General features: G+C 40.3%; 2 protein-coding genes across 3 annotated transcripts in view; one reads left to right on the forward strand and one right to left on the reverse strand.

Moving 5' to 3' along the window:
- The window catches only part of LOC139104080 (uncharacterized), a 77,488-nt gene that overhangs the window by 14,526 nt on the left and 37,675 nt on the right, over positions 1 to 25,287 (forward strand). The window lies entirely within an intron of this gene.
- LOC139104076 (golgin subfamily A member 6-like protein 25) overlaps positions 1 to 25,287 on the reverse strand; it is a 37,236-nt gene that overhangs the window by 7,733 nt on the left and 4,216 nt on the right. The window lies entirely within an intron of this gene.

Genomic DNA, 25,287 nt, shown 5'->3' on the forward strand with positions numbered 1-25,287 from the left:
CGTGAATCACCTTTCGCAGGAAACCGATTTTCTTTTTAGTTCTCCCTCGCAAAATAAGCTGCACTTTGACGCGAATTCCAAAGACTCGCCTATATATCACTCAAGCGCGAGCATGCAAACTAACGCGCTCCAAGCAGTACCACTCGCGGGAGTATACCGCGAAGAATAACGTATTCACCGTAACAACCATCTAGCACGCGAATCTTCTTGCTCCCAAAAGGGAAAACAAGCTTGATTCTTTCCGACTTTGAATCTCAGACAACCCTCTTTCCCCCTACCTACCGCTCTCTTTTTCGTCGTCCCATCCACGAGCTACTCCAGCATCCTTCAAAGGACCGATCCGTTCGCTTTGCCGGGAAAGATGAAAGCAAGCGCAAGACGGCCTGTCTATCTATCGTGCCGCTCTCGAACTACACTCGAACTAGCCCCCGCTCTCTCCCTTTGATTTCTCGATCTAGCTCCTCCCGCACACGAACCCGCCGCTACTTTGCGAGCGACACTTAAAGCGCGCTTCTCCTAGCGGAGCGAGAAAACGCGCGAGGGGGCACGGGACGGGTAGAGAAAGGTCGATATCAACGGCAAATCGAGTGATCTTGACACACTGCCCGCGTCAGGCCGAAGTGGCTAAACTTAATACCGTGGCGAAAGAGAAGGCGAGGCCGGCGCGGCAATAGCAGCAATGATTTTATCTTAGAGAGCCAATTTTTTTTTCCTCAAAAAAAATATAATTTTTTTTATTAATTTTTTATTCCGACTTGTTCAATCTTTTGCGCAAATCGGTCCCTTCAAAAGAATCGATTCAATCTCTTTTTATTTGTATTATTTTTCCCTTTTTTTTTTTTTTTTTTTTTTTTTTGCAAAAGACAGCACGCTAGTGAAAAGAACTGCTGGGCGCAGCACGGCGGGTCGGATTCTGTCATTGCAGTCAGTGGATCAGCACGGGTTATTCTTAGCCACTGATTTAACGTCCAAAGGAAGCGCGGTTGATCGAACGCTCTAGTAGACCTCGATATATTCGCATCATCAGAAAGTCGATCAGAGCGATAGCCTCCGCTTTTTCTCGCGTTATAACTCACTATCTATTAAAAGTGCATTTTCGTCGGTCGCGAGTCCGAAATCGCGATGCTGCTCCAATGTTCGCAAGATTGCGTAACTTCCCTGCTTTTTTATATTTTTTATTTATTTATTTCTTCTTTTTTTTTTTATTTTTTATTTTACAAATATATCGTATCTTCGCGGTGTAACGATCGAGCCAACTTGAGTGAGAGGAATGCAATTTCAAGCGGGAATGCGCGATATGTACGTTCTCGAGCACGCAAGCGAAAAAATATCTCGGCGAATGAGGATTTATTAGTCGCCGCGAGCGAATTGCGATTTAACGACGGAATGCATTATTTGCGGCGGTATAATCGTAACATATTACCGCGCCATACATCACCGGTATTTTTTTCCGTGACGACACGGCGATCGAGCCGATCAGCGAGCACGCGACAGCGGGAATATCGAAAGACAATTATTTGCCGTAATGGCTGTAATAAAGCCAGCAATTATACCCGTATCGAACGTCTATAATTACTGATTATTGCAATATAATGCCCGATCGCGCAAGTAGAAGAGTGATTCATTAGGAATGAACCGCTTGTAATTAAATAGTCGTAGCGCTCGTGTCCCGGACGAAATTCTACCTTGTAAACTACATTACGTTTAGCGCGAAACGAGATACGCGCCGTCGGCTTTGCCAAAGCACTTCGATCGCTCGCATCCATATTCATGCCTATCAATATCGGTTCGCCTGTTTCGCAGTCGAAATAAATATCGCCGCAGCGCTGCGGGTAAGTCGAATTATCGCGTAAGACACCTCTGCATTTTTATCCAACGTTTCACTTCGCATTGTTAAATAAATTAAAAAAAGTAAAGACATTGCGGTAAATTAAATTATCGCACAAAACACTTCCGCAATTTAATACAACAATTTACTTTGTATTATTAAATAAAGTAAAAAAAAGAAAAAAAAAAGGGACGAGGGTATTGTATTTTATTTAATTACAACGTTACAAATTATTCCATTATGTTTCACTAAAAACAAATGAATAATACTCGACGTAGAAATACGGCGTTCGAAATTATTATTCATATTTGTGTGAGTGTGTGTATGTGTGTATGTGTGTCATAGGCAGTCATATTTAGCGCCAAATACGGAACATAAATACGGATTCAGGCGGAGGCTAATTTATTCCTCTAAGAAAATAGGCTCGCTCCGCGGATCTTTAATTATGGACGCTCGCGGCGTCGCGCGTGAGCTTAATTGCACAAATTTTCCTAGACAGAACAGATTAAAGTTCTGTCAATAATCCGCACGGCTCCGTTTCTCTTTATCTCTCCCGTTCAATTCGTCTTGCATATCCGGGGCGACGATCGGAATACGAAACTTTCCCCACGCAACTCTCAACGTAGAAAATACACGCCGTTCCGTCTTATTATAATATTGTAAACGCCGCCGGAATACATTAAGAACCTATTAAGAATGCGGTATGGGACTCTTCGAAAGCGAGAAACAGACGTGTGTGAGAAATATAATTCTTAATGAGCGCCCGGGCAATCTTGTACAACATGTACCCGCGATTAACTTAATGAGATATAAAAATGCCGAATAAACGTAAATATCTTAGACGTCTTCAGCGCTCTCAAGAATCTCCCGCATTATACCTTTTTCCTCGTGTCGCCTTGTAATATGGAAATGAACGGGACCGTGGCTCTTCTCAGCATTATTATCTATGTCTCTTCATTTCATTATACGGGGTGGCGCGCATAAAACTGGCTTCAAATGCAAATAATGCAGTTTTATTCAGTAATAACGTGTAACAAGATAGCACTGTATATTGAAGTTATATCCGGCGCGGTAAATAATACGACGTTTTAACTTGAGAAATAACGAAGCTTTAGTTTTAACAATTTGTACATTTATCGGTATTTTTCTCTTTATCTTTTTTTTAATACTTTTAAATTTCTAATTAATTTTGCACCGTTTCTCTTTTTATTTAATTTATAAATATGATTCTTTTTTAATAAAAATTTCTTTCATACTTATTAATGAAGAATTAATTTTATATTGACGTACAGAGAGGTTCCCCGAACGTATTTATGAATATAATTCATGATAATTGTTTTTTAATAAAAATTTCTTTAATATTAATGAAGAATTAATTTTATATTAATCTACAGAGAGATTCGCGAACATATTTACGAATATAATGCATGATTGTTGCCAAATTCTGGCGAAATTTCCGCGGGTGAAGTACCTTGTAATGAACTGAGCGCGCCTAAAATGCCTATGAATGAAATTATTAATTACTTGTTTGAATATTCCGCAGTCTTGTTACGAAACACTTGTTATATCGGCAATGGCCGCTGAATTGTTGATTTTTGGCGCTTTCATCGTATCCCGCGCGGTCCGTGTGAGGTAAAATGTTACCGGCAGAAAAACGACCGTTCGGGGAATTCGAGCTTGCAAACGAGACAAATGTGCGGCACGGTTTATTATGCGGCACGCAAAATCGAATTAGGATCGCGTCCGACGCGTGTATATCGCGATCGCCGATAATAACGGCGGATGGAGCACTAAATCGACTGCCAAAACGGCGCGTTTGTCCGCCGCACGGTGCACGTACACGTTTCTGTGGCTTACGCTATCGACTGCACCCGTTTCCAGCCAGATTTTTCCCCCCCGACAACGCATCGAGATACACTAAAAAATATTACCCACTATGGACGCAAAATTGTACCGCGAAAAATCCAGTAAAATCACATAAACAATAGTTGCAAGTATTATTATTATTAATTATTATCAATTGTGTAAATATGAAAAAAAATTATGTAATTTTTATAAATTAATCTTTTTAAGCGGCTCCTTTTTTTTTATATTTGCGCAATTAATAATGACATTCTTGTAGCAATTACTTCTGTAAATTTGCAAAATTTTTTACAGTAAAACTTCACGTCTATTAATGGAATTTTTTTTTTACCGTGTAATGGGACTGCACGCGATATGCAAATGCGACGTGTGGTCGTGGTTTTCTCTCTATTAAATTTAACTCGCGTAACACTTTTGTCGCGCGGGGCAATAAATTTTCCTCGCCCGAACGATTGACCGTCGAGACTCTAATGGCGGTCGTTACGTCTCACACCGCGAGGAGGATGCATAATGTATCGAAAGCGGCATTAGCGTCACATTACGTTGCGTATAGAATGACTCGCGGAATATTTTAAATATCGACGAAGCCGGGGGCGCCCTTCCGAAGTAGGGTTTCACGCGAAGGGTGAAATTATGGAAATGTTTGAACTCTGTTACTTTTCCAACAGAGGAAAACGCTTACTAAAATTTCGCGTCCGGTATTAACGCCGGAATTTCCGCGCCGAGACCTATAATACGGTCGCGCGGCGCAACTTTGACAATCTCTCGCCGAGGGACTTTTTTCCGGTGGAATCGAGAAAAGTGGCATTAGCATATTAAAGTGCGTTCGCTCTTTACAGAGAAGCGTGGCCGGTTGCAAGGTTAATTGCGGCCGACTTTCCGTCACTGTTGTCCAATGTTGCAAATTTCTTGACGCGTAATGCCGTCGACGATTTATTTACCGCACGCGGCTCATGTAAAAATATGTAAATAGCATTCGCGCCGCGCATCGTGAAACCGAGCACGAAACGCCGGTAAAAAGGGAGTCTTTTTTTTATATTTTCTTCGTCATTTCGGACAGCGCATCGATGTCTCTGCAGTAAGCTCGCTTTTTCTTTTCTTTTATTCCTTAAAATCAGCATGTAAAACTGACGATATTGTGGGAACGTGAAAAGGGACGGAAAGCAACGTTGGAAAATTACAAGAATGTTCCCAGGTGGGTTTGCGCGGTTTCGATCCACGCAAAGTGCTGAAAACGTACAGGCGGCGGGTCGCCCGGGAAAAAGACGTATTCTAAAGGAAATTTGCATCTTTCCCTCTCCCATGGAAAATTTAATTCGCGGTTTATTGTGGATCGCTAAAAGCCTTTTCTCTTTCTCTTTCATTTCTCCGCGTTCCTGAGCGTTTAAATTCCCTGGCCTCTCGAGATTGAAAATATTTTTTAAATACTTAATTTCGCGGAACTTCTACATCCCTTATTGCAGCCGCCCTCCCGTCCGGGAATTTTTGCAATTCCGATAATTTCTTGCCGGAGTTATGTAACGGCCAGCAAATCGCCTTCGTTACGTAACTTCGCCGTGTAACGAGGCGATTATCTATAAAACAATAATCGTACCAGCGGCGTAATTGTTATTATAACGTCATAATTGGACGACATTAGTGGCCGAAAGTAACTCGAATGAAATAACGAATATACTTTTTTAATTACCTGGGCTGCTACCGTCCCTAACTCTAATCCATTTCCTCCACATCCAGCGTCCCGGAAACGTCAATTTCAAATTATTTCCTGATCCAAACGTCTCGTCCGCGTCCAATTTACGGATATAAATCGCGTCGAATCTTTTATATACGTAATATATACATGGTATCCTAAGCAACGTGTTACTTCTAAAAACTACGGGTATAAAAAATTAGAATCGAAAACAAAAAAGTCTTAAATAATTTTATAAAATTGTCGAAATAATTTTTAAAAAATATTGTGGCTAAGTTTTATTGCCGTTGAAGACATGTCGTGAAAGAACGAGCGACACTCGCAATTAAGCGTTGCGAGCATTAAGTGAAGCTCGCCCTCGAAGTCGAATAATCGGAGGAAACCACGCGATTATATTTTTGATGATTCGTCCCATGCCCGCTGATTGATTAGCGCTCTCGTTAATGAAGGGCGAGCGATGATCGAGCAAAAAGCGTCACCTAATTAACGTAAGCGCCCGCATCGCCGATCAGCGGGCACTGTGCGCAATCGCTTATTATTAATGCCGAGCGATTTGTATCGGATATCCTAACGAGGGGGCCCTAAAAAGAATAATGATCTCATTTGTCTGGTAATGTAATTGTGAAAATCGCCGGGCAAATAGAGAGCTGCGTTCCATCGTCAATTATACTCCTCGCGCGCGCCCGGATGTTATTCAGTCCGCACTTTGCCGGATTAACCTCAATTCGAATCTTCCATCATCGGAGGGAAGGATAAAACACGAGTCTCTCAGACGTTAATAATAATACAGTGCATGTATTATTGGTATTTTATTAAACATCGCAACAGAATTGAAGTGCGTTGAAATATCCGAATTTCGCAAATATAAAATATTAATACTCAAGATATAATATTGGAATATATTAATATTAAAAGTATTATTATAATAGAATAGTTATTAATTTACATGATAAATTTACAAAGATGATAAAAAGCAACGTATTTATACGTAAATTAATACCTGCAGTTTACGTAACGTTATTAAATGTAATTAAAATGTCATTTAAAAGTGTCATTAAAATGTGAATTATAAGAGTTTAGAGTGTAAATTTCCTGTTCAATTCCATCAGAGATTTATGACTAATATTCAATGAAAAAAAAAAAAAAAGAGATAATTCTTAAGGAATGAAAAAATAAAATTTTATAACACACGAGATCGCGATCATTCTGAAATCACGGAGGCTTGTATTCGCTTGAATAGTGATGATAACGATGCAATTGATTCACCGTTGATTTTATCCCTGCTTTCAAACGCCCCCCCCTCCTGCCCCTCACCCCTCCCCGTTTTGCAAGCGACGCCTTAATTTTAGATAAACTATCAGTAAATTACATGGAAAATAGAAGAGATGCTCCGCGAGAGAGGGAGGAAGAAAGGAAGGGAGATCGTAAAAGAAATAATTTTATTGTACCCCGAAGGTACGAGGGTAAGATGAGGAAGGGGGATGGTGAGCAATCTGGATACGCCTGATGAGATTCTATTCTTATCCCGCAGGAAGTTATATTAAACGTCAATAGCGGTTCTACCATTAGGGCTATTATTCTCTCAAGTATTATATGTTACGACAGATTTGCGCATTATAATCTTCTTGGGAACTCGACTTGCGACATCGTTCAATAAAATTACCCATTCCCTTTTTCTTTTCTTTTAGGATACATTTAATAATTACATTTAATAATTACTTTTAAATCTTCTCATCTTCTTTTAGTCAGCTAGAATATACTCTTTCTTTATTACTGCAGATAAAATTGAATTCGTATGCAAATTATATCTGTAATTAAGTAACACGAACAAAAGTATTTTTTTTTATTTTTCTTTTTTCCCTTTTTTTTTCGTACGATGAAATAATTCAGAAAACTAGACGTGCTCTTTAATCAATTTAATATAATTTATTGTAACGAGATCAGCCGCGTAACGAATTCGAGTTCGATTTTTTAAGAATGCGTTAGAAAATCGTGCGAAAATTAACGGATTCGGCACGACGGCTCCTGAAAAGGAGTTTTTATAGTTATATCATATTTTAGGACGTTAGTGGAACAGCGACGGAATGTAGAGCGAATGTCACGCGTGGCTGACGCGGAGCTTTACAGCTGGCAAGAATTTACAGTGAGATTATAAATTAACATTAGTATCGGGAGCTGGCAGGCGTAGACGCGTTGCGTCCCCGAGTCGAGTGTCGGGCGGCGTTATCACGTTAGCTGCGAGCGAGCGAGCAAAATAATTAGAGCGGCCCGGCACATAAACGGTACGTAGAGCCTATTTCGAACTAACCGGATAACCCTCGCGGGCATTAATCGTCGCCAACGTCATCCCGAGTGGATGTCGGTCCCCGGGACTCCTCGGCGTTACGACGAAATCAATAGCGACTTACGACTTACTTTCCCGACGCTTCTTCAGCGCTGATCCCGCTCGTCGCGCCGTTCCATTCGCAAGAATCTTCGTTTAGTCTTTCAGAAAAGTTTTCAAATTAATACCGCCAAGCAAATTATATTTTGATACTCGAAATAAGTAATGTTCAAAGCTTTTAATATTCAATACAAGTAATTTTTAGTATTTACTTAGCTGGATTAATTTGAAAAATTCTTGAGCTAACTTTGCGATATTTTATCTCAATTTTAACTCTATAATATCGTTCTATTTCGTTTTAATAAAAAAAAAAAAAAAAAAAAAAAAAAGGAAAGTCTTATCTGGCGCTTGCATTGTGTTGATTTAATAGCTACGGCTTCCAAATTCCGCACAAACTATAGAGACATATAAATATTCATTTTACATTTATACATCTCCATTTACTTTGTCATTTTGTATTCATATCTTTGTAAGTTAGTTTACATGCTTAAGCGTGGAAATTATGCATAAAATGAAAATCGATTTCAATATCCCGAATTTCGTATTTTATCAACAAATTATACTTTAATTTTAATCTAATAATTTCTTTTTTTTAATTTAAAAAATGTACGTCCTAATTAAAAAATTCTTAAATTCTCTTCTACATAAGATTAAATTATTTTCATTTATCTTCGTCGGCTGATAAATTAATTCGAAGTAATTTCTGGAAATCGTAACTAATTGTATGTACGTTACATGCGTATTATGCAAGCGAAATAAAAGAAATGACAGGAATAGTGCGATTACATTTTTACAATGTAATCTTCACTATCCTCCTTAATGCTCCCTATGGGATGCAAGAATATCGTTTGCTTTCCAAACACTTGACTTTTATGTCTCCCATGACGAAGCAAGGCGCGCCGCGGTCGCTATCAATGGCTAATTGCCTTAATCGCTAATTACTTCAATGCGCGATAAGGCTGGATATGCTCTTTCTCGGTGCATCAAATTAGAACGCGCCGTTAAGTGCCTCGATTAATCCTCTATACGTGCGCGCGCCATGCGAACAGACATGCATCGCTCTTTCAAATAAAATATGAATTAGCAGCGCAAGGAAACGAGTTATCGTAACAAAAAAAAAAAAAAATTACCCGTGTTTTATACATAATTCATAGTTTTATGTACCGCTATCTTGCGAAAAGCTCGGCGGGCTTTCGCGAAGCAAAGAGGCAGCATTGAAATCGGATTCACGAATCGTTCGCCCGGCTTGCCGGAAGAATTCATTCGCGTAACGTATAACGCTGCCGTATTCCCGTCGGATTACATGGATTCCTCCGCATCGAAGCACACGAGCCACCAACACGTCATGATTCTCCCGATGATCTCGAATTCTGCCATTCGAGGGCAAGAGCTCGCAGCCGCGGCGGAGATACACGGCGCCGCGCAAGATACAACCGCCGGTGAAATAGCTGTCGTTCTAACTTCTGAATTTCGAAAAACCCTTATCTTCGCATCGGAACGGAGACAGAGCGGAGTGACCCAGATAAAATTACGAGATACCAAGGTATTGTAATAAAAAATTATTTTCAACGTATTTAAATGCGTATTATAGTCCGATCTGGAGTTTTTAATATTTAAATTATATTTTATTAAATTCAATTATTGTTATTTAATTAAAAAAAAAAAATAAAATATTAAGTAACTTTTGTAAAATTTGTAAATTTGTTATAATATGCCGTAAAAATTGTCCAATTATTTCGGAAATGTAAGCTTTGCGCCTCTTCATAATATTTTAACGCACGGAGAATTTAATCGCGATTAAGTCATCGATTTATTGTGCTTCACTGGGATTTGCCGATGCACAGGCTAACCGTTCGCGAGCAATTAGAGAGAATTGCACGACCAGCGTGGCGATATTCCAGGAAGTTCACGGTCGAGCCGAATGTTAATATTGCTGCAATCAAGATCGTTTAAATGTTTAACATCACGCGCCTGTTCGTTGTGCGCGGTCAATAATTGCAATATATCTACGTCAGCCTGTTAAAAGATTCGTGCTTAAATCACAGACACGTATTACTGCCGCCGCTAAATTATCCTTAATTTGTCGAAATTAATACCCGCGTATCATTCTTACGCTTCAACGAGAATCGCGCGACGAATCGCTAAAAGTATACGGCAAGCTCCGACTTATATTTCAAGCAGCAAGAATTGAACATGTTCATTAATTTTTATTAATTTATCGCGGCGATTATATCTAATTGTAATAAAAAAAAAAATCTTTACGTTCAGTTAAAGAATATTAAAACGAAAAGTCAAACGCTTGTAAAGGTGCTAAGTAATTTTTACGGCAAATTTAATTACGCTAAATATTTTCCCGCGAGTACCTAAACGTGAAGCCCTTTGTAAATGTTAAAATTTTATAATTATTCCTAACGAGTTGCAGTTTTTTTTTCTTTTTTTTTACACCGCGATAAACGTTTTAATGTACCAAATATTTGCCCAGCAATTTTTTAAAATTATTTCTCGCTTGATGTAATAACTTAGTATTTTGAAGACTAATCCCGAATGTTTCCGCGAGTCTATAAGTCGCGGTGATATTTTACCAAATACAATCTCGGGACGTGCTTTCTCTCCACATTTCGGTGCATTAATGCCAGAGTTACAATCCGGTTAAATGTGTTAATTAAGAGCGCGGAAAACTTAGATAAGTCCGCGAGGGACGCCGCGCGCGGAACTTCAAATTAGCTCGTTATCCGTGTAGCAAGTTCTAAACGAAAAACATCTTAATCCGTGATCATCACGCAAATAAGACAAACTTTCGCGAGAAAATAACATTGTGTCCGCGTTCCCATGCCGCGTATACCGCTTCTTTACGATGAAAATTTTTAACAACGTTCGCTCTCAATTAAAAAAAAAAAAAATTTATCTTTAAATATTATATTTCAAATATTATTATTAGATTTATATTATATTATTATTATATTTTTTTTTTATTATCTCCTAGATTCAGATTAGTATCAATGCTCGTATTTGAACCAATTCGCTTCTCCGTTCGACGCGGGAAGAAACTTGCGTTGTATGCAGCCTCACTTTGATTCCCGAGATGCATTATTGTGAATTGCACCGAGACAAGGCTGTAAAACTTGACGCGATAAAATTCGACGCAACAGGATCCCGTTGGGAAATTGTCGAAATAGCGCATCGACGAGCGACGTCGCCCACCGTGAACCGTTTCCGCTATTTGGCCCCACGGCGCCGGAAATGCAACGGCGTTTGAATAACAAGCCGGATAGCCAAATACGGAGGGATTACGCGAACAATGATCGCGCTGACAAACAATGGTTATCGTGTCATTTCGCCGGGTCGCGCGCGTTTAGCGCCGCTTTGTACGCGAGTCGCGTGGCTTTTATTCCCTTTTTACAATAACGAGGCTTTCTTCGGTGGCGCTCGAGAAGGAAAAGCTCGTCCACGAAAATCGCATAGTCGCCCCCGACTTCGTAATTACATTGAACGCCGCGCGTTCATGCAACGTCAACATTCACTTAATGAGTATTAATAGCTAAGACACACGGGACGCTCGAGAAGTTCTCTCGATAATAAATCCCTTGGAAATGAGAATCGATTTTTCTATAACGAGATTTTGATTTCAGCACGTAACCTTTTCTTAAGCCTCATTATTATCATATTAATTGTAATTTTTTTTTGTTACAAGAGAAAATTATATTTTCCTCTTTTATTTTACTTTGTGTAATAAGACGGGGTCTTTGCAAAAATGTCTTTCCATTCTAAACCGTTTTCTTGCGAAGCCGTGCAATAAATAAAAACTGGTAACTATCTGGAATTTTTATCCACGCTTCTTCTGAATATTTTCCAAGCGCCGGACTGCACTTTTCAATTGCAAATCATGCGAGTTTCACATTCAGCGCGATGAAGTGACAGAGAATTACGAATACGTCCCATCCGTTCGACTTTGGGTTAATTTTTACGGTCGCATCGCAGTTTGCAAGTTATATTTATTACAATAGCGTGGCACGCTATGAGAAACACAACACATGTTTCGCGTTCACTTGAAAAGAGAAAAAATGACGGAAGGAAGAATAAAAAATTGTCGGCATACGTCACAAATTTATAGCGCAAGGACGGGACGTTCTCTTTTTACCGTACTTTTAACTTCAAAACGCGTGGTTGAAGATATTTTTCCGACGCCTGTGGACCGAAATATTCGAGTTATTCGAGTTTTTTCTAAAAACTCGAAAAACTCGAATAATTTATATTTTACAAAGTGTAACATTTAACTGAATGATAATAATAATAAATTTTTATAAAATTTCAAGACGAATTCTTTTTGCGTGCAATTTTCTTTAACGACTCTACATAAATTTAAAGAATTATCTTTTTATTTTCTCTTTTTTTTTTTCTTTGTTCCTCGTCACATCTCGCGCTTGTAAATGGGAGTTACGTGATAAGACTTCGCAATCACGCGGTATAATTATTTCCGTAAGAACAAAATTTCAGCGAACACGGCAATCACGTGCGCGTAATTAGTATTATCGATAAAGTACGAAGCGTATTGTCGGTTTTGCTTACTGTCCCGCATTCCTATTAACTTTATAATTTGGCGCAATTGCGCAATGGAAAATGGTGCAAAAGGGAGTTCAACAAGGCAGAGCTGCATGTTACATAACGCTGAAATTGTAGCCGAACTTCCTACCACATAATAATCATCGACGCTATTACGAGACGCAGATCATCTGGAATTTCTGTTAAGAAACTAGGCGACAAGTGTTTTCAACGAACGTGCGTTTCCGAATTACAGCTGCGAGACATAAAACTGAGATTTATTAACCGATATTTTTTACATCAGTTTTACGTTCGACAGTTGCAGCTCTGAGAAGTAACTGACCGATTAGATTAACTCGCGTTGGTGAAATCGATCCTTTACCCATTTTGTTATCCCGCGTTAACTTTAGATATTAAACATTTAATATCGTGATCGCGAATTTCACGGTTTAAATAATCGGATAGTTACCAGTTGAAAAGATAATTCTGTTTTACGTAAACCGATTATATCCGAGATATTGAATTTTGTAGCGTAAACTTTTGTAAACTGCGATCTGTATTTCTTAGCCGAGATTTATACGGCGTCCTTTGCCGCCCGTGGCAAATTTTTAATTCGCAACCGTGAATACTTCACTAATGAAATCTCCTGTTTGAATAACCTCTGGCCCGAACTACTCGAAGGCGAAGTTTACGCTTTCGAAGAGCGTCAGACCTCTGTAATCTTCAATATCAAATAACCCTCTAATAAATACGGAGTTTCTGCCAAGAGAGAATTTCCTTCGCGTAAAAATTTCGAAAGGAGGCCTCTATCGAACGTCTTAATTATTTCGCAGAAATTACATATTCCAATCAGGGAATAATTTTATCTAATCTCATTACAGAGTTAAAGCAATTAGCGCGCGGGTATTTGAGAACATTACCTCTAGCAAAAAAAAAAAAAATAAATTTAAAAAAATAATAATAAAAGGAAAGAAAAATTATCGGGGAATTACGAGGTATCGTTGCTTTGAGTTTGCTTGCAATTAGCGAACGTTCTGTAATAATGAGATAGAAACTGCCGGATATCTCGTAAGGTATGCCTGCGGGGTCGCCAGCTATATTGTCCTCGAAATAGACGGCTTTGTTGTCCTTCCTGTGTCAGGTGGACTGATTTATGGCGCCTACGGGGTATCGAGCGGCCCGGCGAGCGCGTTGCAATGTGCAATTTGTAGTCACGCTGGGACAATTTTGCGCATACGTCTTTCCCGCCGTAAGGCAAACAGCGCTGTGTAATTGCCGGCATCGGTCGCATCAGTAACTCAATTCGCTAATGTAGCGCGCTTCGAGAAAAAAAAAAAATGCAGTTAGTTTAGAGCGTCAATTGTAATTTTATAATATATCCAGTTGCAAATATAATTAACCCAACTATATTTCTGGTGAGAAGTATCATAAAATTATAATTGACGCCAAAGGTAACTGTATTTTTTTTTATTACTATTATTTATATATTTATTAATTTTTTTATTACTGGGAAAGATCGTTGGCGTTGACCTAATGCTCGTAATTTTGAGAGCCGTAGCCGTAGAAAGATTTAGTATCAAAAATAATTTTATAATATTTTTTACGATAAATATAATCGGCTCAATTATTATATTGATGGAAGTGATTGAGTCCGTTTTATATTTATTCGTTGAAAATATCATGAAATTATAGCTCGGGTCAACAGTAGAACAGTGTTTCTCTCTTAGCAAATAAAGCAGCTTAATTTCACTTGGCAAGCAAAGGGGCGCGATGCGAGGCGGCGTATCTCGCATCTTTTCAGCAATACACGGCGATTTATGGCGCCGACAAATTACACGACACGTTGCGCCGCGTCCGTGCCGTCGATTCGCCAGGCCGATTATCTCCATAATTCAAATGTGACGTATCGACATGATGTCGCGCGCGTGGCGGAAGAAAGCAATGCTGTTTTTATTTCCGACGTGTATTTAAATCTCCTCATTTTAAAAGCGGACGGAAAATCCGAATATGATTTGACAGCCGAGCAATTAACGCGCAGCGCGCAAACTAAGCCGCGCGAGAGTTTCGCACGATCGCGAGAGTCAAAGCGGCGCGACAAATGCGAAATAAATATTTTACAGAATCGAATATGAAATATCGCGATGCACGGCACGAGACATTTTTCTTTTTCGAGCTCCTGTCAAATTTCAGGTAATTCGACGGGTTATGCCTTTTGTTCTTTGCGTTTCCTGCCGCAGTTCTCAGGGAATGTCGTGAACGTGTAACGCGATAAACAATTCTAAAAACTACGAAGATTCCTGTCGATACGTCGCGGCGCACGCGATGCGAAATCGAAGGAAATAACGTTACGACGCCGGGAGAGACGTGGAAACGGCCGCCCGACGTTCCATTTGTCTCAGGAAAATGTTGTGAGCGCACAAGAGCGTGTTTCTCGTTTGCATATAGAGAAAAATTACGGCGATTTTCGTTCGGGGCCAGAGCGCCCCATCGGCGTTCGCGTGCCGGCTCATTTGTCGGGGGCAATTTACCGCTGCAACAGAAACGCGGCGCGCTTGCGAAAACGAACTGTCGGGTTAATTAATTGCAAAAGTCGCGAGATCGACCTCATTAGACGGATAGCGAATTGTCGATAGCCGAATGAACCGCTGCCGACGGCGCACAAAAAGAAACAGATTTCTTTTTCACGTAAAATAATTAATAATCTAATAAATTTTTATTTATTTTATTATTAATTCATATCTAGTTTCTTATTTTAATTATTAATATCTAAGAAGTTTATTTAAATTTAAATTCATTAGAGATTAATTAAAATTTAATTTTTTGAGCTTATGAATATCCATGAATAAATAACTAAAAAAAACCTGGATTACATTTTTTTTTAGCCAATAAAAATAATATTCCGTATAATGTTACCTCGTTCAAAGTAAATAAATTCAAACAAATGGAGAAAAATTATTCAAAGAAACCGTTCTCTCTGTGCATACAAGCGACGATCGTTCATCTCTGAACAGGTAAATAACTGCAGCTTGCCAGCAATTCGAAGGGTTGGCGAGCGGCCAATTTCGCGAGCAGAAAAATTAATGTGCCGCGGGTCGCCTTTCGCGCTTGCGATGTCGCGGGATGCAACGCGCGTCGAACGCTGTCAGTGTAAAGCAGCCGGAATTGTATCGGACAGGAAAACGAGAAGGCACGGTCTAGTAATTACTTTTCCATCGGAATCGCAAATACAGTTGCAGAGATCGGCAGATTACGATCTCATTCAGGTATCTCGATCCAATTGAGAGGTCGCCGGTATTGTGAGTGGTGGCAAAAAGGGAAAATAATCAAAGTCGCGGATTGTAATGAGGGTAACGTCGGGGACGAGACGAGAGAGCGACGATTCATAGAAAAGTTGAGAGAAAAAAAAAAAGAAAAAAGAAAAAAAAAGACGAGAGGAAAGAAAGAAACGGAGCAAGATAAAGAGACGGGAAGTGCAGCGGAAGTGTGAAGAGAATGGAACTCTATTACAGCGAAAATATGTATGAGAATAAAGGAATAAAAATATATAAAGTTGGGTACAAGATAACTGAATAATGGAGGAGGAAGGGAAAACAAAAGGACCGCGTCGGACGAGAACTTAAGAAGAATGGTTCCATTAATGCCAAAATATGTATGAGGTCGGGAAAGTACGTCGCCGCGGTGGGAAAAAAACAGGACGATTGAAATCGGAATATCCGCCCTTTATGGATCGAGATGCCTTCGAGTAGAACGACGGTGTTTTCCATCAATTACCTCACCGTGGCCCTCCGAAACGACCGGAAAGTTTCCCCGACACTCGGCGAGCGAATGAAAAGTCGATTCCGATCGAAACGCGTTGACCAAACGTCTCAAATCGGCGCGTCAATTGTCGACCGTGCGATTATTAATTTAACGCATTTTTTTCAATAAAAGAAAAAAAAAAATTATTTTACCCTTAACTGTTTTATAACGGCAATTATCGGGTGATAATTGAAAGTGGCAGAAAGACGGAAAACCGGCAATGGAAAAAAATAAAACGACGGGACCGCGGAGAAAGGAAGTTGAGGCTGAACGACAGCCGCCATGCTACGCTTTTAATTTAAAATACCGCAAAGAACGTTTCCCAATTGATTTTATGCAAATACGTTGGTCGGTCGGCCCAGCTAAAATAATACTTTCATGGGCGGCCGGTGGGTTTCACAAACGTTCGCGAGAAAAAAAAAAAAAGCTCGAAGCGGCGTAATCGCGCACGCGTTATTTACGGAAGATCACGTATCGATTTGCCGCCCGAATTGGCCAATTCGCCGGAAGTAATGCGTATACATATGTGTCGCGCTAATTATAATGGCGTTTGCACGACGGAAAATAAAACAGCGTATCTGGATGCAAATTTAGACGAGTTTTTCATTTAATATACAAAAATGAAAATCTTTCTGGCGCCAATAAGAGATTAACCTTCTGACAGGCTTGTAATGAATTAATAATTAAACATTTGTCGCTCTTAAAGTCGCTCTTAAAGACGGAGAAGTGTATAATCGGGAGAGACGTCCAGTTTCAAATTAATTAAAATTTCAATCGGTATAAAAAATAATCTAAACTACATAGGTGCGAGACAGGACTTCGTCCAATCGCAGGGTTCGAACGTTTATTTCGCGAGTTGGTTGAATTACGCGAAAGTTTCCCTCCCCGAGTCGAGTAGTCCGGCGAAGTGCGATTTCGCGGGTCCACGTCATTGTTCACATTACGCTCATAATTTCGTATGCGACGCCGGAATGTCCCCGATGAGAGGAAGACAAACGTTTGTCAGACCGAACGACCGAGGCGGAATTAGCGGGGAGCGAGGGGACACGAAATAGTACATTAACGCCGGTGTAATATCAGATATGCCCTGCTTGTTCTGCCCTCCGCCTCTCCCCGCTCCCTTCGTTCTGTCATTTCGCCATTCCTCTTGCCGCCCATTGACAGCGCATTCGACTCTCTCCCCGTGTCCTATCTGAATATCACCGTGTCCTCCCGCTCCTCGCCATTATTAATGACGCCGCTGTGGAAGGCGGCTGGTCTCACCCCCCCTTTAACTTATGTTACGAATGAGACGCGCGTGAGATAGTGTCGCAGCGCGTTGCAACGTGTGGGTGAGTAATAAAGGGACATGTGGAGAATTTCTTTTTTTTACGATTTAAAAAAGAGGGCAGAGTTTCACAACTTTTGCGACGCGTTGAACTACAAATTAAGATTAAACAAAAACAAAAAGTTAATTAATTAATTAATTAATTTTGCCCGTTTACTTACGCGTTCATTTATTTACTTATTTATTTATTCGTTTAGTTACCTTGTTGGTTTACTTTTAAACTTTTTGTAAATTTTATTTTACGGAAATCAACCCTGTTTTTGTCGCGGCCACAACGCACGTATGTAATTAAAACATTTTAGTAACCTCGCTCCAAATCGCGCATCTCTGCGGCGAGAAACTATTAATATTAACTCCGCGTGTAAACGTGATAGTCGTTGAAACGTTTCATTCATTCGTAATACAAAACTTCGAAACGAGATTTCAACGCGCGATTGCATTTTACATTTTCAGCGGAGCACGCGGCTAACAAATAACCGCGACGGCGCACGTGACACTCGGACACGTTTTGCATGTGCTGATTCGGCTGTAAATACAACCAAGTTTGACGAAATCATATCGATCCGCGTTGAATCTCCAAACAGCTGGCACTTTTATAATTCTCTTTTTTCTTTCGTATTATTTTAACCCGATATCGCATTTAATTCTGTAATTCCGTAATTATCCGCGGAAAATCGCGACGCGGAATTATATAACGGTCAACTTCGAAATGCGAGCCGCGTTAACAAGGGCGGAATAAAAAGGCCGGGTGAAGCCGAAAGATTTCGTTAACAATGGAGATTTATACGCTCGACCGGGCGTGGGAAAAGTTTAATGGGGTTAAATTAATTCGTCGCGACGTATGCTCGCGTTAAAGGGTTATTAAACTTTTCGGGCTTTTCGACAGCCCGATCGCGAGGCGGGCGATACGTGCGATGAATCCCAATCGGGTTTCAACGTGATAAGAATTTCCCGGCGGTACGTCACCTCCGGGCTTTCCAACTCTTTCGTCAAGAAATCAATGGCTTTGAGGAACGCGAGGTACAAACGTGTCAAATTAATTCCCCCTTAATGGCATATTACTTTTCACTTTTTATTTATTTCAAAATAAATTTTTTTTTTTTATTATTATTATTTATTCAATATTGATTTAACTTATTTAAAAAAAAATAAAATAAAATAACGTGAGCTTTATTCGTAACGCGTGTAAACTCGGCTTACGAAAAGATAACAAATTATTTCCGTTCTCCACAGAACGAGCTTTGTACGCGGTTATTATTGCGATCTCTATAAAAAGTAGCCTATAACATCGATCATCTTCGCAGAGTAGAGTGTCGCACGCGTTGTCGTCGATCGCGATCGTTTCACGCATTCTGACTTTTCTGAGACTCGCTTTAATCCGTTCATACTAGAACGCCTGTTTACTCGCAACTTGCACCATTCTAGAACCACGTTAATCTAAAGACACACGGGCGGTAGTTTTACAGCTGGTTTCGCTGACTTTTCTCAGAAGCGCTGAACAGCGCTCTTGTGATCCGCCACGTGCATCATTCTGTCACGCGCGAAACAACAAAATGATTCATGTGTCGTTCATGCACGCGTGAATAGCGCCCGTGCCGTTTCCGTCGCGCCGCCGTTTTTCCATCGTGCATGCTGAATTGGTAATACGGGAACAGAACTAACGCGCGAAATTAAACATACAATTTTCACGTTAAACACGGGTTTTTTGGCGAACTTTTGTACGCCACACGTGATCAATAAAAAAAAAAAAAAAAATTAAAAGCATTAATTTTCCGTTGATTAAATATAATAATATTGTATAATAATTTAATTTAACGCGATATTTGCAGCCAAATGATTCACTGGCTTTTGACTTTCGAACGCAAATCGCTTCGAGGTATCAGGAGATATTAATGTCTCGATTGCATCTCGAGCTAACTGGCTAAATGAGACATTTTGTTACAGATTACAAACAGACGTCACATGTTGCAATTCGTGTTATTAATTACCTCGCGATGTTTGTTGAAAATGCCCGAGTGTCGTTTAGAGCTCAAAGGATTAGCAGTAAAACGGTATTAATTATTCAATTGTAATTATACACAGGCGAGGCTTTGATTTGCTAATCTGCGTTCCGGACTGCAGTCGCAATAGGAACGCAGTAGTAGTTGCAGTAATACGCGGACAGTAGTTACGGCGGTAATACGGAGACAGTGGATGGCATTCAGGCGATAGTTACAAACGAACGGATGCGGTTGACAAAGTTACAATTGTACGTTTTAAAAACGCAGTCCCGCGTCGATCAACAAAATTAACGGCGAGTGGTGCACTCGAGTGATGTAAAATCACGTTAAAATATCTCGCGATATAGGAGAAAAATTCCACTTCACATGCAATATCGAAATGTAAGCTCGGTCGCGAGTCAAGTTTTAAAAGCCTTTTTTTTAACGCAAATATCAATTTTGTATAACACACAGTGAGAAAGAGAAAGAGAGAAAGAGAGAGAGAAATTCAGCCGCAAAATGATATTTTTAACAAATAAAATATGGTCGATTACCATAATGGTCGAATAAAGTATAATCATTCGTAAGAAATATTAGAAAATTATAACAAAGGCCGAAAGTACTAAATTTTTCTCCCCGTGAACGATAAACGATCATTCCGATTCTATCTCGTGTAACATCAAGATGCTCCAGTTGAAACGAAGGTGCCAATCGCTCGACAGAGCATCTCGACAGGCCTCTTTTGCCTAAACAGGACTGCGAAATATTCGACTCGTCATCTCCTCGGAGAACACGTTTTCGATAAGTGACAAGAAAAAGGGGGCCGCTAATATTATTGAATATCGATTTACGCCGGCGTCTCGTTGTCGCGGCAGGACTGGCAGCAGGGTGTCTAAAGGGCGATCGATCCGCGCGAAGGGCGCGCGGCTGGGCCGATATCGCGACTCGCGCGGCGGAGATCGATAGCGCGGCGGAACTGCAATTAGCATACACGTGATTTCAACGATTGTGCGGCGGCACGGCTGTTACTAAACCTGTCATTTCCCGGGCACGTGCTAAACAGCGTCTGGCGTTAACGGCCAGTCGCGATATCTTGCCGGAAACAATGGCGCGCCTTATGAAACTGCTACGACTCGCACGACCGTGAAATAGCCGTCTCGGATTACGCTGCAATGTTATAGTAACATCCACGAAAGTATCTCTCATTGTAACGATAATATTTCAAAATAAAATCGGCACCCGCGTACGCGCGACGAAATTGAAAATACGCCGAAGCAAAAAAAAAAAAAAAAAAATTCCGTAAGTTTAATCCAATGAACGCAATTAATTTTGTTAATAAAACATAATTTCAACAAGATACCGTCGCGATATTGTCGATAACTTCGACACGCGACAGTGGAACAAAATAGAAAGAGGCGGCGTTAAAAATTTAAACGTCGCAATTGGGTACTAATTGCGTTGCGTAAAGAATAGCCGAGACACGCAAGCGGGCAATAATTTTTAATACAAGCGTTTAGTGGAGCGACAAAATTATGATGATCGTTTGACACGCGCAATAAAATCACTTTAGCAATTGGTCGGAAGTTTATTCGGGATCGGACGAATCTGTTTTCACGTGCCGTTTGCGCCGACGAACGATTCAAGCGCGGTCATCTTATCTTCAGCGGTGGTTATCGCAGCCTCGGTAGGCGTCGTCGTCGCCGACAGGAAGCCGCTATGAACTATGTTCATTGAGCCAAATGAAAAATTACTTCTCACGTTGTGCGCGGCCGGGCGAGCGAGCTTGTTCGGCTAATTGCACGCGTAATTGAAACGCGCGCGTATCAATCAAAGTCAACTCTATGTGTACGTGTGTATACGTGTGGGTTGGACTCCGATGTCGAACCACGATGAGATGGCAAATGGATATTACCGCCAGAATCTCTTAATTAATTTTCTTCGCAAGTGACAACGATCGATTGCACGCCGGCGGTGAAAAGACTGTTTAGTCAGGCGTCTCCGAATTTCAATAGCAATCCGGGTCGACGAAGTATGCGAGATAGCGCGAAAGTTTGCCGAACTGTCACGTCCAGTTCGGCCTTTCTGCACGTCAGTTGTTATTTATGATAAGAATTTTGTCAAAACGTAAGATAATTAATTTTAAATATAAAATTTTTATATAAGCTCGGTATCGGAAATACTTAATTTAACGTTACATTTATATTTTTAGATTTATCAGACTTGTAAGATCTACTGAATTTATTGGACTTATAAGATTTATTGGATTAATTAGGCTTATCTATTGCAAACTCGTTATTAAGAACGCAAGACCTACGAATGCAGACGTGAGGGTTTTTTTTTTCTTTTTACCACGCAGCGCGGTCGCTTTATAACGAGGTGATTATCTCCTCTCCGCCGCGATTATTTTGCCTGCGTTGCCCGGCACGGCTTCAGCAAACGACCCTAAAATTCGGTGCTGTATCCAAGCGAATTTCCTGCGCGTTACGTAATCGCGGATAATTAACTAGCCCACCGTTCCCCCGCTTCGAGGCGCCATACCTTGGTCATACGCTTTCCCATCTCGCTCTCTCTCTCTCTCTTTCTCTCCTCTCGGTCACAAATCGAAATCTGTACACGGTGGGTTATTGTGCATGGTCAACGTTTTTAGGAATATATGCAAATCCGACGATTTCAAATAATTAAGGCCCGCGAACGCGAAGCCATCTCTCGTTTGACATGTAAATTTTTCAAGAACACGGTTTTCTCGTTTACTAATCGCGGAGCTCTGCAGCAGTAACCTCTGACGAATTGAAAGAAACTTAATTAATTTTTTTTAAATATATTTTTATAATACCTGGATTAATTTAAACAGTTTCTAATTCTATTGTCTGCGACTCAAGTATTAAAAATATTAATTTCATAATTTAAATAAAATAAAATTAATTCAATTAACTCAGTCATATAGTATGTGAAATCGAAATCTTTCACGTACGTTCGTCGCGAGATAGACCTTCCGCGAAAGATACAATGACGATGAAACGTGAATTCTTGTAACGCGCAAACTATTCTTGGGCGCTTCATTGAACGCTGGACTTACACGTTTTACAAACAAAGCGGGACAGATTAGATTAGGGCGCCGAGTCATTACGGGCCTTCGGCACCTCCCTCATCACGGCTCGCGACCGAGCAGCTCTTATCACCGCACGCGCGCTTCGTAGCGAGAGTCTTTCTCTCTCTTGCGCTCCGCAAGAAAGAGTGACGTGTTCGCCGGATAAGGCATGAAATACGCTATCCCGGGACGAGAAATCGTTTTCGCCTCGGCAATAAAGATCCCCGATAGCAAAAATCGCAATCGCACGCACGTGATTCAGCGCGACGGAGCTCGCGAGATGTAACTCGCGCAAACTGTCGTAATTTAATTCTACCGGAGAACGGGAAGTGCGCATTTTACCAAGCGAATCATATTTTATTTATTCTCTTCTTTTTTTCTTTCATTTTTTTTTGTACGGGAAATGAAGTTAAACGACCTTAATGTTTCGCGAATCCCGTCTTTGTTCATGAACGAAGCTTTTACCCAAGCAAGCTTTTATCGAGGATATCAAGATACAGTTGGGGGAGAAAAAGATCTCGTAGAGATAGATTTGGGGCAGGGCGTTTCAAGGGTTGCGAAATTTCACCCTAGAATAATGATATCCGTGCAGATGCCGACCATTTCCGGCACCCTCGGCCGCTCTAACGAGCTGTTAAACTTTCGCGACGGTCTCATATCTAAAAACCGCGAGTGGCACTGAAATGAAAACAGAAGAGGTTTTCGGCTACCTTCGGATATATTTCTTCAAAAAAAAAATCCCTTGGATTTCACGAGAATTAGTAGACGAATAAAACGATAAATTACGTTGCTTTTATAATTTTGGTGGTAATTTCGAAATACCGCTTTTACGCGAGGGAAAATGTAGTTTACGCGCGAAACGTATTTATTCCGTAATGTTCGTAAACGGTAATGCGCGCTTACTTGCGATGTATTATACGTACAAAACGCGTATAATGCGTGCAGCACAACTATCGCTGCCCATTTATGGCTACAATGAAAGAGAGAAAATATCGAATATTATCTGCATTAATTTTTTTTTTTTTTTTTTTTCTTTTCCATAAAAACGTAAAAGCGAACAAATGCAATATCGCGCGATAGTTCGAGTCTCGAACGATAAAAGAACGGCATAAACGTTTGCAAAAATGTTATGTATCTGAAAATGCGTTATATTATTAAATAGAAATTTTCTAATCGATTCTAGTTAAAATCTTTAATTTAAATTTATTAATTTTTACATTCTTGTGCCGCATTTTGACGAATAAATAAATTTTCTTACACAAAAAAAAAGGTATTTTTAAATTAAAAATATTAATCTTATATATAAACTAAACAATGACTTTAATTAATTTAATTTAAATATGCGAATGTTCTTTTTTTTCTACAGTTAATTTTTTTGTAAATTGAGAAAAATTTGTTTCGGGTTAAAATTTATATATTTATTTAAATTAATGCGGTCATTGGTTTGCTTATGTATGAGATTAAAATTTTCAATTTAGGAATATCTTTTTTTTTTCCCGCGTAGTCGTAAAAGGGTTCCTTCTCGCCGTTAAAGTGTTACGTTGGCTACACGATTTTCTATTCGCGCGATATCTATCTCCTGGAAGACTCCGACGTATCGACAGTTGCAGTAAATAACGCGAATGGGATCTGCTTATGCCATCGGGGAAATTGAAAATTTTGAATATCATTGCTCAGCAAGTGCACACACGTGTGGACACGTGTTTCCGCGTCTTGCTTCGTTCGCGCTTTCGCGTCAAATTACACTCGCCGCACGTGAATCCTATTACGCGGCCGTACCGCTGCACGATTTCTATTAATTTCCACCCTCGACCCCTCCGACTCGCCCGTATCGCAAAAGAGCATCATATTACTTCCATCCCCTTCCCTTCTCCATCCCACATTTTCACGTTGCGTGTATGAAAAATCTGCTTTATTTTATTTCACAAATTTTATTAAGTAAAATAAATCTAAAATTAAAAAAAAAAAAATTCAATCCGCGCTTTATCTCGTTCAAACATAAAATATCGGAGAAAAACATTGCGCTGCGTATTAAATTCTACTTTTTCCCCGGCGAACGACTTTCCTCGATGGGGCGCTAACCAAATACGACTGCAATGTCACGTCGGTGTAATGTTTTATTCCGCGACATTTCCTTTGACAATTTTTTCACTCGGCGGGCGTATATACGTATATAAAATCGGGCGCGATCCCGGATACTGAATGCACCCCCGAGAGGAGCGGGGAAGTCACCGAATATGCATTACGCCGTTGTAGAACACGGCCAGTTTTTCGACAGATTTTAAATCTGCTCGGATAACAATTCGCGAGGAGCATTTTTCGTCCGGACTTCCGTTGTACGGCAAACAACCGTCGAGACAAAGGGAGATAAGAGCGAAGGGAAGAACATTTTAATCGCCTGATCAATAATGCAAGTGTAATTTTCTTTCTATTACCTAAGCGATCCGCGAGCACGAAAGCGTCCCCGGTCGCAAAGGGCGATGCTTCTCGGGCACAGCCGGGATATTTAGCATTTATATACGTGACGTAACCGCGTTACCGGGCTATACCGTGCGCTCTCTGATCGATAAACGCGCATCCCCCTCGCCCCCGGTGAAGAGGAGGCGCGAGAGGAAGAGGACGGGTCCAAGGCGCGCGGGAGATTTTTTTTCGCGATCCGCGGAGACCTGATAACTGTTCACACCTGTATAGATAAGAGAAGCCTCGCCTTCAGTGTGGGAACTTCACTCAAGAACAGCAAAAAGTATAATATCAAGATGACGTCACGCGTTGACCGAGTTACGACATTTACT

The sequence above is a fragment of the Cardiocondyla obscurior genome, linkage group LG07 (genome assembly GCF_019399895.1).
Source record: "Cardiocondyla obscurior isolate alpha-2009 linkage group LG07, Cobs3.1, whole genome shotgun sequence".
NCBI lineage: Eukaryota > Metazoa > Arthropoda > Insecta > Hymenoptera > Formicidae > Cardiocondyla > Cardiocondyla obscurior.